A 12624-nucleotide genomic window follows, 5' to 3' on the forward strand; every position below is an offset into this window, starting at 1 on the left:
TAAAGGCGCCAATGTCTCAGCATGCCCTTCACCACTGGATTTCTAAATTTTTTACTGAAGTTTCAAGTTCCTGAATATTTTTAGGATTTATCTTTCATTCTCTGGAATACATGTGTCTACAAACCATTCCAGCATACTATTTACCTTCTGTATTATCCTGCCTGCTGAGCATGATGTCATTGATTAAACGGATCAGTGTGGTATTCTATGGGTTGCCCAGGTGTTTCAGAATTTTTAGACTATATCATGAGAGAGAACGAAAGATTTAACATAGCCATGAGAAAATCTGTAAGTGAATATTGTTGTCTGTCCCATGTAAGTTTGAACTGTTGCTGTTCCTCTTTTCTGATTGGATAGAAAATAATTTACTGCTCAGACCAGTACACCTGAGAATTTACTAAGATGATCTAGCAGTGATATCATGCCCAGAAGAGCAGTTACAATTGGGGCTGCTACATGGATGACCTTGTGGTAGTCTATAGATATTCTCCATGATTCATCCAGTTTCCTCAATTGCCAGGCTGGCAAATTAAACAGAGATATAAGTGAGACTATTAACCCAGCATTCTTTAAATCTTTAAAATTGGTACAAATAATTGCCAACCAGACCCAGGGATAATTTATTGTTTTTTATTTCTTTCCTAGAGGAAGGAGAAGTTTCAAAGGTTTCCACTTGGGTTTCCTCACTATAAAACTTCTACCCCATGTTCATGTACCATATAGAGGGCTATTTCAACTGCCAAGTATGTAATTGGCAACTATACATTTAGGAATTGAGGGAATGACTACCGGGAAGGGTTTCAAGCTCCATTAGACCCACTATAAGCTAAATTATAACCAGGACTCTGTTTATTCCTGTCCACATGTATTTCTTTGTTAGGACTGACTAGCAAAGTGGCAGATACCCAAGCCACCACAAACTGAGTGCTTAAACAACAAAAATTCATTATCTTACCATTCTGGAGGCTAGAAGTCCAAAATCAAAATGTTGACAGAGTTGATTTCTTCTGAGTACTAAGAGGGAATGACTCTCTCCTTGGCTTACAAATGACTGTCTTCATGCTCACATGGTGTTCTCCCTCTATGCATGTCTCTGTGTCCATCCAAATTAACCATTTTTATAAGGACACAAGTCATAGTGGTTTAAGGTTTATCCCAATGAATGCATTTTAACTTGATTACCTCTGTAAAGATGTTATCTCCAAAAGAGGTAATGTTCTGAGGTACTGGGGATTAACTTCAACATATAAACCTAGGGGTGACACAATTCAACCCATTACATATTTCCAAGTCCTTACTAAGAAGGATACCACGAGGATGTTTCAGTCCTCTGAATATCAATGTCAAGTCATGTTTTGTGTCCAATAGTCCTCAAACTATCTAGGTATTCCCATTTCCCCAGTATTCAACACAGTACAAGTAAATTGTTCTAAGTTCCATTGAGAAAGAACTGGAGGTATCTTTACAATATATACTACTTGCAGAATTCTCTCTCATAGGGACCTGGCCATATCTCCAATAAGTTCTGGATTTTAATATTGGCTCAGACCTAGGTACTGTGCAAGGAATCATGAATTTTTGTGGAAGCAACAGTCCTCAGATTCTTGTCTTTTTCTGATTGCAGATGTTAAGTAGTAGTTTCATCACCTGCACAAATGTTTTGACCTCAGGCATGCCATGTTTTGTTAATCATCTCCTCAGCTCCCTCAGGGTTAAGCTACCATTGGCACCCCACCAACCTTGCTGATTATTACAGTAATTACAACTTCCTGGCTTCTGGTAGTTAAGCGCCCCCACTTGGCCTCTTTTATTTGCAGCCTCACCATTGCCATGGATATAATAAAATCCAATTTTGTGATGGCCCTTCCTAGTCACCCTGGCCTGCAGAAAGAGCCACTACTGAATTCTTTTTAGCAATGCCAGTGCCTCTCTCACAAGTGCATTCCTCATGGCCCTAGTGAATGGGGTGTCCTCTGGGCCATCCTGTAGAATGCTATCCTTCATTGCATGTTCTGACTCACATAATATAGCTATTTCAGCATGTCCACTTCTCTCCGCACCTTTTTTCCCCAATTTTATTGAGGTGTAATTGACAAAACTATATATATTTAAAGTATACAAAGTGATGAATTTGATACACACATACATTGTGAACCGATTACCACAATCAAGTTAATTAACACATTCATCACCATCACCTCATATACATATTTTTAGTGAAAATGCTTAAAATCTATTCCCTCAGCAACTTTAAATTATGCAATACGGTAGTATTAAGTATAGTCACCACGTTGTACATTAGGTCATCATAACTTGTTTATCTTATAACTAAAATCTATAACCTTTGACCAACAACCCCTCGTTTCCCCTGCTCACCAGCCCCTGGCAACCACCATTGAACACTCTGATTCTATGAGTTTAAATTTTTTTTGGTTCCATTTATAAGTAAGATGAAACAACATTTGTCTTCCTCTGTTGGGCTAATATCACTTAGCATAATGTCCTATAGGTTCATCAGATTGTCACAAATAGCAGGATTTCCTTCTTTTTATAACTGAACAATATTCCCTTATGTACATATTTTTCTTTCTCCATTCATCTATTGATGGACACAAGCTGATTCCATATTTTGGCTATTGTAAATAATGCTGCAAACAACATAGGTGTACATATAATTCTTCAAAATAGTGATTTTGTTTCCCTTGAATACATAAACAGAAGTGGGATTGTTGGGTCATATGTTTTTTTTTAAAAGAACCTCTATATTGTACTCCATAATGTCTGTACCAAATGATATTCCCATCAACAGTGTACAAGTGTTCTCTTTTTCCACAGACTCACTAAAACCTATTATATCTTGTAATTTTATAATAGCCATTCTGATAGGTGTGAGATTATAACTTATTGTGGTCTTGGTCTGCATGCCCTGATGATTAGTGATGTTGACCATCTTTTCATGTGTCTGTTGGCCATATGTATCTCTTCTTTGGAAAAATGTCTATCAGGACCATTGCACACTTTTTAATTGGATTTTTTTTTTACTATTGAGTTATATGAGTTCTTCATATATTTTGTAAATTAACCCCTTATCAGAATTACAGTTTGCAAATAAATTACTCCCATTACTTATGCTGCCTTTTCATTTTGTTGATTGTTTCCTTTGCTATGCAGAAGTTTTTAATTTTGATATTGTCCCATTGTTTATTTTTGCTTTTGTTGCCTAGGCTTGGGGTATCATATCCATAAAGCCATCGCTATAATCAATGTCAAGTAACTCTCTCCCTATGTTTAATTCCAAGAGTTCTATTATTTCAAGTCTTACATTTCTTACATTTGTCTTTAATTCACTTTGAGTTAATTTTGTGAGTGGTGTAAGATAAAAGTCCAAATTCATTCTTTTGCATGTGAATATCCAGTTTTCCAGAGATCACATATTGAGACAATCCTTTTTCCATCTTACATTATTGGCACTCTTCTCAAAAATTAGTTGACAGTATACATATGGGCTTATTTTGGACTTTCTAGTCTGTTCCACTGGTCTATGTGTCTGTTCTTATGCCAACCTAATATTTTGATTACAATGACTTTGTAATATAAGGGAAGTCAGGAAGTGTGATGTCTCCAGCTTTGATCTTCTGCTCAACATATATTTAGCTATTCATAGCCTTTTGTAGCTCTATACAAATTTTAGGATTTGTCTCCATTTCTGTGAAAAATGCCATTGGAATTTTGATAAGGATTGTATTCAATCTGTAGATAGGTTTGGTTAGTATGGACATTATAACAATATTAATACTTTCAATCACAGTACAAAAGATATCTATCCATTTATTTATGTCTTCAATTTCTTTCATCAATGCCTTTTAGTTTTCACTATACAAGATTTTCATCTCCATGATTTAATTTATTCATCTATATTTTATTTATTTTTGATGCTATTGTAAATGGCATTGTTTTCTTAGCTTCTATCTCACCATAGTTTACTGTTAGTGTATAAAAATGAAACTGATTAACTATCTTCAACTTTGCTGAATTGATTCTAACAGTTTTTTGGTGGATACTTCTGGGTTTTCCATCTATGTGGTCATGCCAAAGGCGTGGCTAAGATGGCAGATTAGAAAGATCCTGAGCTCACATCTCCCACAGTCACACCAAAATTGCAACTCTTTACAGAGCAACTATCTATGAGAATGACCTGGAGACTAGTAGAAAAGATTTTCTACAACTAAAGATATAAAGAAGGAATTACAATGAGACCTGTGGGAAGGGTGGGGATGCTGTACTGACAAGACCCATACCCTTAGGTAGGTGATTCACAAAAGGGAGGATAATCACAATTGCAGAGGTTACCCAAAAAAAATAAGGAACCCATATCAGGATCCTTAGACTGGGGATCCTGAACCAGAAAGGCGAGCTCCCAGAATGTCTGGTTTTGAAGGCCAGCAGAGATTGCATATGGGAGAATCTGAGGACTGTAGGAAACAGAGACTATGCTTTAAAGGGTGGATGCAAAATTTCACAAGCTTTGAGTCTTAATACAGAGGCAGTAAATTAAAAGAGGCATGGGTCAGACCCACTTGCTGATCTTGGAGAGCCCTTTATAGGGGCAAAAGGCAACTGGGATTCCCCTTGTGGAAACAGACAATGGCAGCAGCCATTCTCAAGAGCTTATTCTACCACAAGGACATTGATGCTGGCAAGCAAAATTTTGGAGTCCTACTTCTAGCCTATTAGCACCAGGGATTTACCCACACAGCAGCAGACTGTCACTGATCCAGGGACTACTGAGGCTGAGCATTCAGCTTTGAGGGGACCTAGGCCTGCCCTAGAGTGGGCAAGCACCAGGCCCAGAAGCCTTAGCCCCATAGCCACGTACCCCAGGATACAACTTAACCACTATGAGGTTAGCATGAGGTCTGGGCCCTTCGGGCTCCACAGTCAGCTTCTATTTGTCATTTAGATTCTCCACTGGCAGATTGATTTTCAGTCTGGAAAATCTGTAAAAGATGTTACCTGGATGTTAGTCTCCTACTATGATTCTGGTTCTCTCAATTTCCCACTTTTTGTCTGTTGGTACTTCCTTTACATTTATAGGAGCTCCTATATTGGGTGCATATATGTTAACAACTGTAATATTCTTATCTTGTATTGTTCCTTTAATAAATATATATCCACCCTTATTTCTCTTTACGACTTCTTTTTTTTTTCTACTGAGTTATAGTCAGTTTACAATGTTGTGACAATTTCCAGTGTAGAGAACAATTTTTCAGTTATACATGAACATAGATATATTCATTGTTGCATTCTTTTTCGCTGTGAGCTATCATGAGATCTTGTATATATTTCCCTGTGCTATACAGTAAAATCTTATTTATTTATTCTGCATATGCCTGTGAGTATCTACACATTTTGAAATACCAGTCTGCTGCTTCCCAAAACGCTCCCACTTGGCAACGACAAGATTGTCTATGACACTGTTTCTGTTTTGTATTTATGCTCATTTTTTTATTCCAAATATGAGCGATCTCATATGGTATTTTTCTTTCTCTTTCTGGCTTACTTCACTTAGAAAGACATCCTCCAGGGACATCCATGTTACTGCAAATGGCATTATGTTGTTGGTTTTTATGGCTGAATAGTATTCCATTGTATAAATATACTACCTCTTCTTTATCCAGTCATCTGTCGGTGGACATTTAGGCTGTTTCCATGTAATGGCTATTGTAAATAGTGCTGCTATGAACATTGGGGAGCAGGTGTCTTTTTGAAGTAGGGCTCCTTCTGGATATACGCCCAGGAGAGGGATTCCTGGGTCATATGGTAAGTCTATTCCTAGTCTTTTGAGGAATCTCCATACTGTTTTCCACAGTGGCTGCACCAAACTGCATTCCCACAAACAGTGTAGGAGGGTCCCCTTTTCTCCACAGCCTCTCCAGGGTTTGTCATTTGGGGACTTTTGAATGATGGCCATTCTGACTGGTGTGAGGTGACACCTCATTGTAGTTTTGATTTGCATTTCTCTGATAATTAGTGATAATAAGCATTTTTTCATGTGCTTATTGATCACTTGTATTTCTTCCTTGGAGAATTACTTGTTTAGGTCTTCTGCTCATTTTTGGAGTTGGTTGTTTATTTATTTTTTCTTATTAAGTCATAAGAGCTGCTTATATATTCTGGAGATCAAGCCTTTGTCGGGTTCATCTTCTGCAATAATTTTCTCCCATTCCATAGGTTGTCATTTTGTTTTGCTTATGGTTTATTTTGGGGTGCAGAAGCTTGTAAGTTTAATTAGGTACCATTTGTTTATTCTTGCTTTTATTTCTATTGCTTGGGTAGACTGTTCTAGGAGAACATTTTTGAGATATACGTGAGATAACGTTTTGCCTATGTTATCTTCTAGGAGGTTTATTGTATCTTGTGTTATGTTTAAGTTTTTGGTCCATTTTGAGTTTCTTTTTGTATATGGTGTAAGGGAGTGTTCTAGCTTCATTGCTTTGCATGCTGCTGTCCAGTTTTCCCAACACCATTTGCTGAAGAGACTGTCTTTATTCCATTGTATATTCTTGCCTCCTTTGTCGAAGATTAGTTGGCCAAAATTTTGTGGGTTCATTTCTGGGCTCTCTATTCTATTCCATTGGTCTGTATGTCTGTTTTTTTTTTACCAATACCATGCTATTTTGATGACTATAGCTCTATAGTATTGTCTGAAGTCTGGGAGAGGTGTACCTCCAGCCTCTTTCTTTTTCTTCAGTAATGCTTTGGCAATTCTAGGTGTTTTGTGGTTCCATATAAATTTTATTATGATTTATTCTAGTTCTGTGAAATATGACCTGGGTAACTTGATAGGCATTGCATTAAATCTGTAGATTGGCTTAGGCAGTATGACCATTTTAACAATATTGATTCTTCCAATCCAGAAGCATGGGATATGTTTCCATTTTTTAAAGCCTACTTTAATTTCCTTCAATAATGTTTTATAGTTCTCCGTATATGAGTTTTTTACCTCATTGGTTAGATTTATTCCTAGGTATTTTACTACTTTGAGTGCTATTTTAAAGGGGATTGTTTCTTTAATTTCTTTTCCTGTTGATTCACCACTAGTGCAAAGAAATGCAACTGAGTTTTGAACGTTAATCTTGTAACCTGCTACCTTGCTGAAATATTCGATTCATTCTAGTAGGTTTTGTGTGGACCCTCTAAGGTTTTCTATATATAGTATCATGTCATCAGTATATCATAACACTTTTACCTGTTCTCTTCCAAATTGGATCCCTTTTATTTCTCTCTCTTGTCTGATTGCTGTGGCTAGGACTTCCAAGACTATGTTGAATAGGAGTGGTGATAGTGGGCATCCTTGTCTTGTCCCAGATTTTAGTGGGAAGCTTTTGAGTTTTTCACCATTGAGTCCTATGCTGGCTGTAGGTTTGTCATATATAGCTTTCATGATGTTGAGATATGTTCCCTCTATACCCACTTTGGTGAGAGTTTTTATCATAAATGGGTGTTGCATTTTATCAAATGATTTTTCTGCATCTATTGAGATGATCATGTGGTTTTTGTCCTTTCTCTTGTTGATGTGATGCATTACATTGATTTGCATATGTTGAACCACCCTTGTGTCCCTGGGATGAAGTCCACTTGGTTATGATGTATAATCTTTTTTATGTGTCGTTGGATTCTATTTGCTCATATTTTGGTAAGGAATTTTGCATTTAAGTCCATCAGTGATATTGATCTGTAATTCTCTTTTATGTTAGTGTCTTTGCCTGGTTTGGGTATCAGGATGATGGTGGCGTCATAGAATGAGTTTGGTAGTATTCCCTTCTTTTAAATCTTCTGGAAGAGTTTGAGAAGGACAGATATTAGTTCTTCTTTGTATGTTTGGTAGAGTTCCCTGGTGAAGCCTTTCAGTCCTGGACTTTTATTTGTATGGAGGATATTTTATTGCTAATTCAATTTCATTTCTAGTTATTGTTTTGTTCAACTGGTCAGTTTCTTCTTGATTCAGCCTTGGTGGACAGTATGTTTCCAGAAACTTGTCCATCTCCTTTAGGTTATCCAGTTTGGTTCCATGTAGTTTTTCATAATATTCTCATATGATCTTCTGTATTTCTATTTTATTTGTTGTAATTTCTCCATTTTCCTTTCGTATTTTGCTAATTTGTGCTCTCTCTATTTTCTTCCTTGTGAGTTTGGCCAGAGGTTTGTCGATTTTATTTACTCTTTCAAAAAACCAGCTTTTGGTTTGATTGATATTTTTTCTATGGATTTTTTAATTTGTATTTTATTTATTTCCTCCCTGATCTTAATTATTTCCTTCCTTCTGCTGCCTTTTGGGGTTTTTCGCTCTTCTTTTTCTAATTCTTTTGCTAGTGGGTTAGATTGTTTGAGATTGTTTTTCTTTTCTGAGGAAGGCCTGTATCACTATAAACTTCCCTCATGGAACTGCCTTTGCTGTGTCCAATAAATTTTGGGTGGTTTTGTTTTCATTTTCATTTGTCTCAAGATATTTTTTAATTTAAACATTGATTTCATCATTGACCCATTGGTTTTTTTAATAGCATGTTGTTTAATCTCCATGCTTTTGTTTTTTTCTCCTTTGTTTCTCTGTTGTTGATTTCTAGTTTCATGGCATTGTGGTCAGTAAAGATGCTTGAGATAATTTCTAACTTCTTAAAATTGTTGAGGCTTCTTTTGTGCCTAAGTCCATGATCAATCCTGGAAAATGTTCCATGAGCACTTGAAAGGAATGTATAGCCAATTTTTGGGGGGTGTAATGCTCTGAAAATATCCACCAAATCTAATTTTTCTATTGTATCATTTAATTTCTCTGTTGCCTGATTTATTTTTTGTCTGGAAGATCTGTCTAGTGATGTTAATGTGGGGTTAATATCTCCAACAATGATTTTATTCCCATCAGTATCCCCCTTTATCTCTGATAGTAATAGTTTTATGTGCTTAGATGCTCCTATATTGGGGGTGTATATATATATAATGAGTGTAATATCCTCATCTTGTACTAATCCTTTAACCATTACTAAATGTCCTTCTTTATCTTTTTTTATGGCCTTTATTTCAAAGCCTATTTTGTCTGATATCAGTATTGCTACACCTCCATTTTTGGCTTTTCCATTTGCATGGAATATCCTTTTCCATCCTTTCACTCTCAATCAATGTATGTCCTTCTACTTAAAGTGGGTCTCTTGTATGCAGCATATTAGAGGTTCTTGCCTTATTATTCAATCTGCCACACTTTGTCTTTTGATTGGAGCACTTAGTCCATTAACATATATAGTAACTAATGATACTTGTGTGTTTATTACCATTTTGAATTTATCTTTGCAGTTGATTTGGTATTTCCTCTTTGTTCCTTTCTTCTTCCTTTTGTGGCTTGATTATTTTCCTTTGTATTACCATGGATTTTATTTAGTTTTAGTGACTCCCTTGCAAGTTTTTGGCTTGTGGTTACCCTTTTTGTGAATCTATTAACATATTACTATAACTGTTTGTATTAAACAGATAAGCTCAAACCCATCCCACCGAGAACAAATTTTTTTTTTAATTCTATATTTTCTTGCTTCCCTCTCCCACTATCAATGATTTAGATATCTTCCTTCACAATTTCATGTTTATTCTATTTGCAATTCATTGTAGTTATCACCATTCCAGATATGATATTCTCATCTCTGTAGCATTCTGCTTGTTTTCTATTTAGAGTAGACGTTTCAGTATTTCCTTTAGCATGGGTTTAGTGTTACTAAAACTCTTCAAGTAAGACGGAGAAGATGGCGGAGAAGAAGGACGTTCGCAGGTCACCCTCTCCCACAAATACACCAAGAACCACATCTACAGACTCACTCAGCCAACCAGAGCACCTGTGGAACTGCGACAGAACATCGCCCTCTTCAAAAGAGAAAAACCCCAAAAATCTGGTAGGAGAAAAGGAAAAAAGAAGGAACAAAAGGCAAAGCAGCACGGGAGCTGCAAAGGAGGACTGGCGTTCGCTCGCTGGGTCTCCCCTCTCCAACTGAGAGGCCAGCGGGACAGAGGGGGAGCCTAAGAGGCTCGGATCTGTACAGAGCAGCCCTTGACTAACAGAACTAAGTTACACGGGCACAGAGCGTCCCCCCGACACCCAGCCTGAGACGCCGCCGGCAAAGGCGGGCAGGGCCAGGCTGCCCAAACCGGGCGGAGGACGGGGGCGGCTGCACGGAGGCAGCCCCGGGGGAACGCAAGGAGCTGCACGCCGTGGCTGTGGGTGCACAGGGCAGAACAACCTGGGCCCTCCATAAAACAGCAAGGTTGATGTGCTCTCGGGGGAAGGGTGCACACCCCCATCTCTGAAAACCCACGGAAAGTTTTCAGGGGAAGAGAGGCAGGGCTCAGGCACAGCCGCCATATCCTCTAGCGCTTAGCATCCAGGCGAGGGTGGGGGCGAAACCTGCATCCGCACCGAAGGGCTTAGTAGCCTCAAAGGCCAGACTGAGACTGGCCTGCAGCCCGGGGCAGATAGGATCCTTCCATCCTGGTCCCTCAGAGAACTTGCTCCACAAAGACAAACAAGGAGCTGGGTTCTGGCTCGGAGCAGGGACAAGGCTGTCCCTCGGTCTTCCCTGAGCCCACCTGAGGAGCGCCGACCAGGGCGGAGCACGCAGCCGTACAGAGCAGTGGAGCTACCAGCAGCGCAGGTAGAGGGAGAGCGGCCCCCAGCCTTTCGGGCAGGAACACAGCCCCTGACCGAGGTGCTGGGAGGGGGCACGATCCGCCCTCCTACCTGGCCAGTCTGCAACATCTGACTGCGGCATCCGGAGGGGCAGGGACCCGCCCACCTACAGCAAAGGAGAGCTGCACCTGACCCAGTGTTAGGAGGAGGCACGATCTGCTTGCCGACAGGTGCTGGGAGCAGCACAGAAGAGGGCGCCAATGGAGGGCCTCTGAAAACAGCAAGCTGAGCTTCCAAAACGGGACGAAGACAGAAAGACTTCACATTCAAAGCACACAAACTCCAGGAGAACACCGAGAAACCCACCCCCCACCTTATTTTTTTTAATCTGTTTTTACCTGTTCTATTTTCTATTACTCTCTTAAGTTTTACTTCTTAATTCATTTCTATTTCTCTTGGGTTTTGATGTCCTATTATTGATTAGACACAGGTTTCAAATACATCTCTTCATCTCCCCCCCTTTTTTTTTGTAAAGGTTTTAAAAGGACGTCTCAACCCGATTAATACTCTGCTTCATCTTGCTCTTCTATTATTCATTGTACACTGTTTTCAAACCCTCTTTCCCCCTTGTTTTAAAATTCTATCTCTCTCTCTTATTTTTTTTCTTTTTTTTCCTAAGTTTTATTCCTAAATAGGTATTAGATAGATAAAATCCTTAAGGACCAAAATAAACAACTGATACTTCATAAACCACAGTGCCAGAGAGGTATGAGCAAGATGAAGAAGCAGAAAAACTTTTCCCAATTAAAAGAACAAAAGAAATCCCCTGAAAGAAAGATCAATGAAATAGACATTGATAGCCTACTAGATCAAGATTTCAAAAAAGGAGTGATCAAATTCCTGAAGGAATTAAAAGAGATAGTGTTTACAGATCTAAAATATGTCAAAAATGAAATTGAAGCTATAAAGAAGAGCCAAGTAGAATGGGTAAACTCATTGACAGAGGTGAGGAATGATCTAATAGCTGTACAAAGCCGACTAGATAATGCAGAGGAACGAATTAGTGATCTAGAAGACAGGGAAATAGAAAGCACCCATTCAGAAGAACTATAAGATAAGCAAATTAAAAAAAATGAAAATAGCATAAGAGACCTATGGGATAACATAAAGCGTCCCAATCTTCGCATAATAGGGGTCCCAGAAGAAGAAGAAATATCAAAGGGGATTGAAAAGGTTTTTGAAGAAACCATAACTGAAAACTTCCCAAACTTAAAGAAGGAATCAGATATCCAAGTACAGGAAGCTCAGAGGGTCCCAAACAGGAAGAACCCAAATAGACCCACACCAAGACATATCATAATCAAGATGGCCAGAGTCACGGATAAAGAAAGGATTCTAAAGGCAAAAGAAAAGCAAAAAGTAAGTTACAAGGGAGCCCCCATAAGGCTCTCAGCTGATTTCTCTACACAAACACTACAGGCCAGAAGGGAGTGGCAAGATATATTCAACATCCTGAATGGAAAAAAAAGATGCAGCCTAGAATACTTTACCCAGCAAGGCTATCCTTTAGGATAGAAGGAGACATAAAGAATTTCACAGACAAGCAAAAACGAAAAGAGTTTAGCCACACTAAACCCATGCTAAAAGAAATATTGAAAGGTCTACTCTAAATAGAAAAACAGCAGGATGCAACAGAAATAAGAATATTACAACTGGAAAGGTGATAACTAGAATGAATTACAAACAAAATAAACACAAAACTGTAAAAGAAGACATACAAATCATTGAGAGTGGGAGAGGGAGGCAGGAAAATATAGAATTTCTTCTTTATTTTTAATTTTTTTTCTTTTCAGTAAGATGGGTTTGAGATTATGTTACTATCAGTTTAATAAAAACAGTTATAATAATGGGCTAATAGACTTACAAAAAAGGGTAACCACAAGCCAAAAACTTACAAGGGA

Source organism: Camelus ferus, chromosome X (assembly GCF_009834535.1).
Source record: "Camelus ferus isolate YT-003-E chromosome X, BCGSAC_Cfer_1.0, whole genome shotgun sequence".
Lineage (NCBI taxonomy): Eukaryota > Metazoa > Chordata > Mammalia > Artiodactyla > Camelidae > Camelus > Camelus ferus.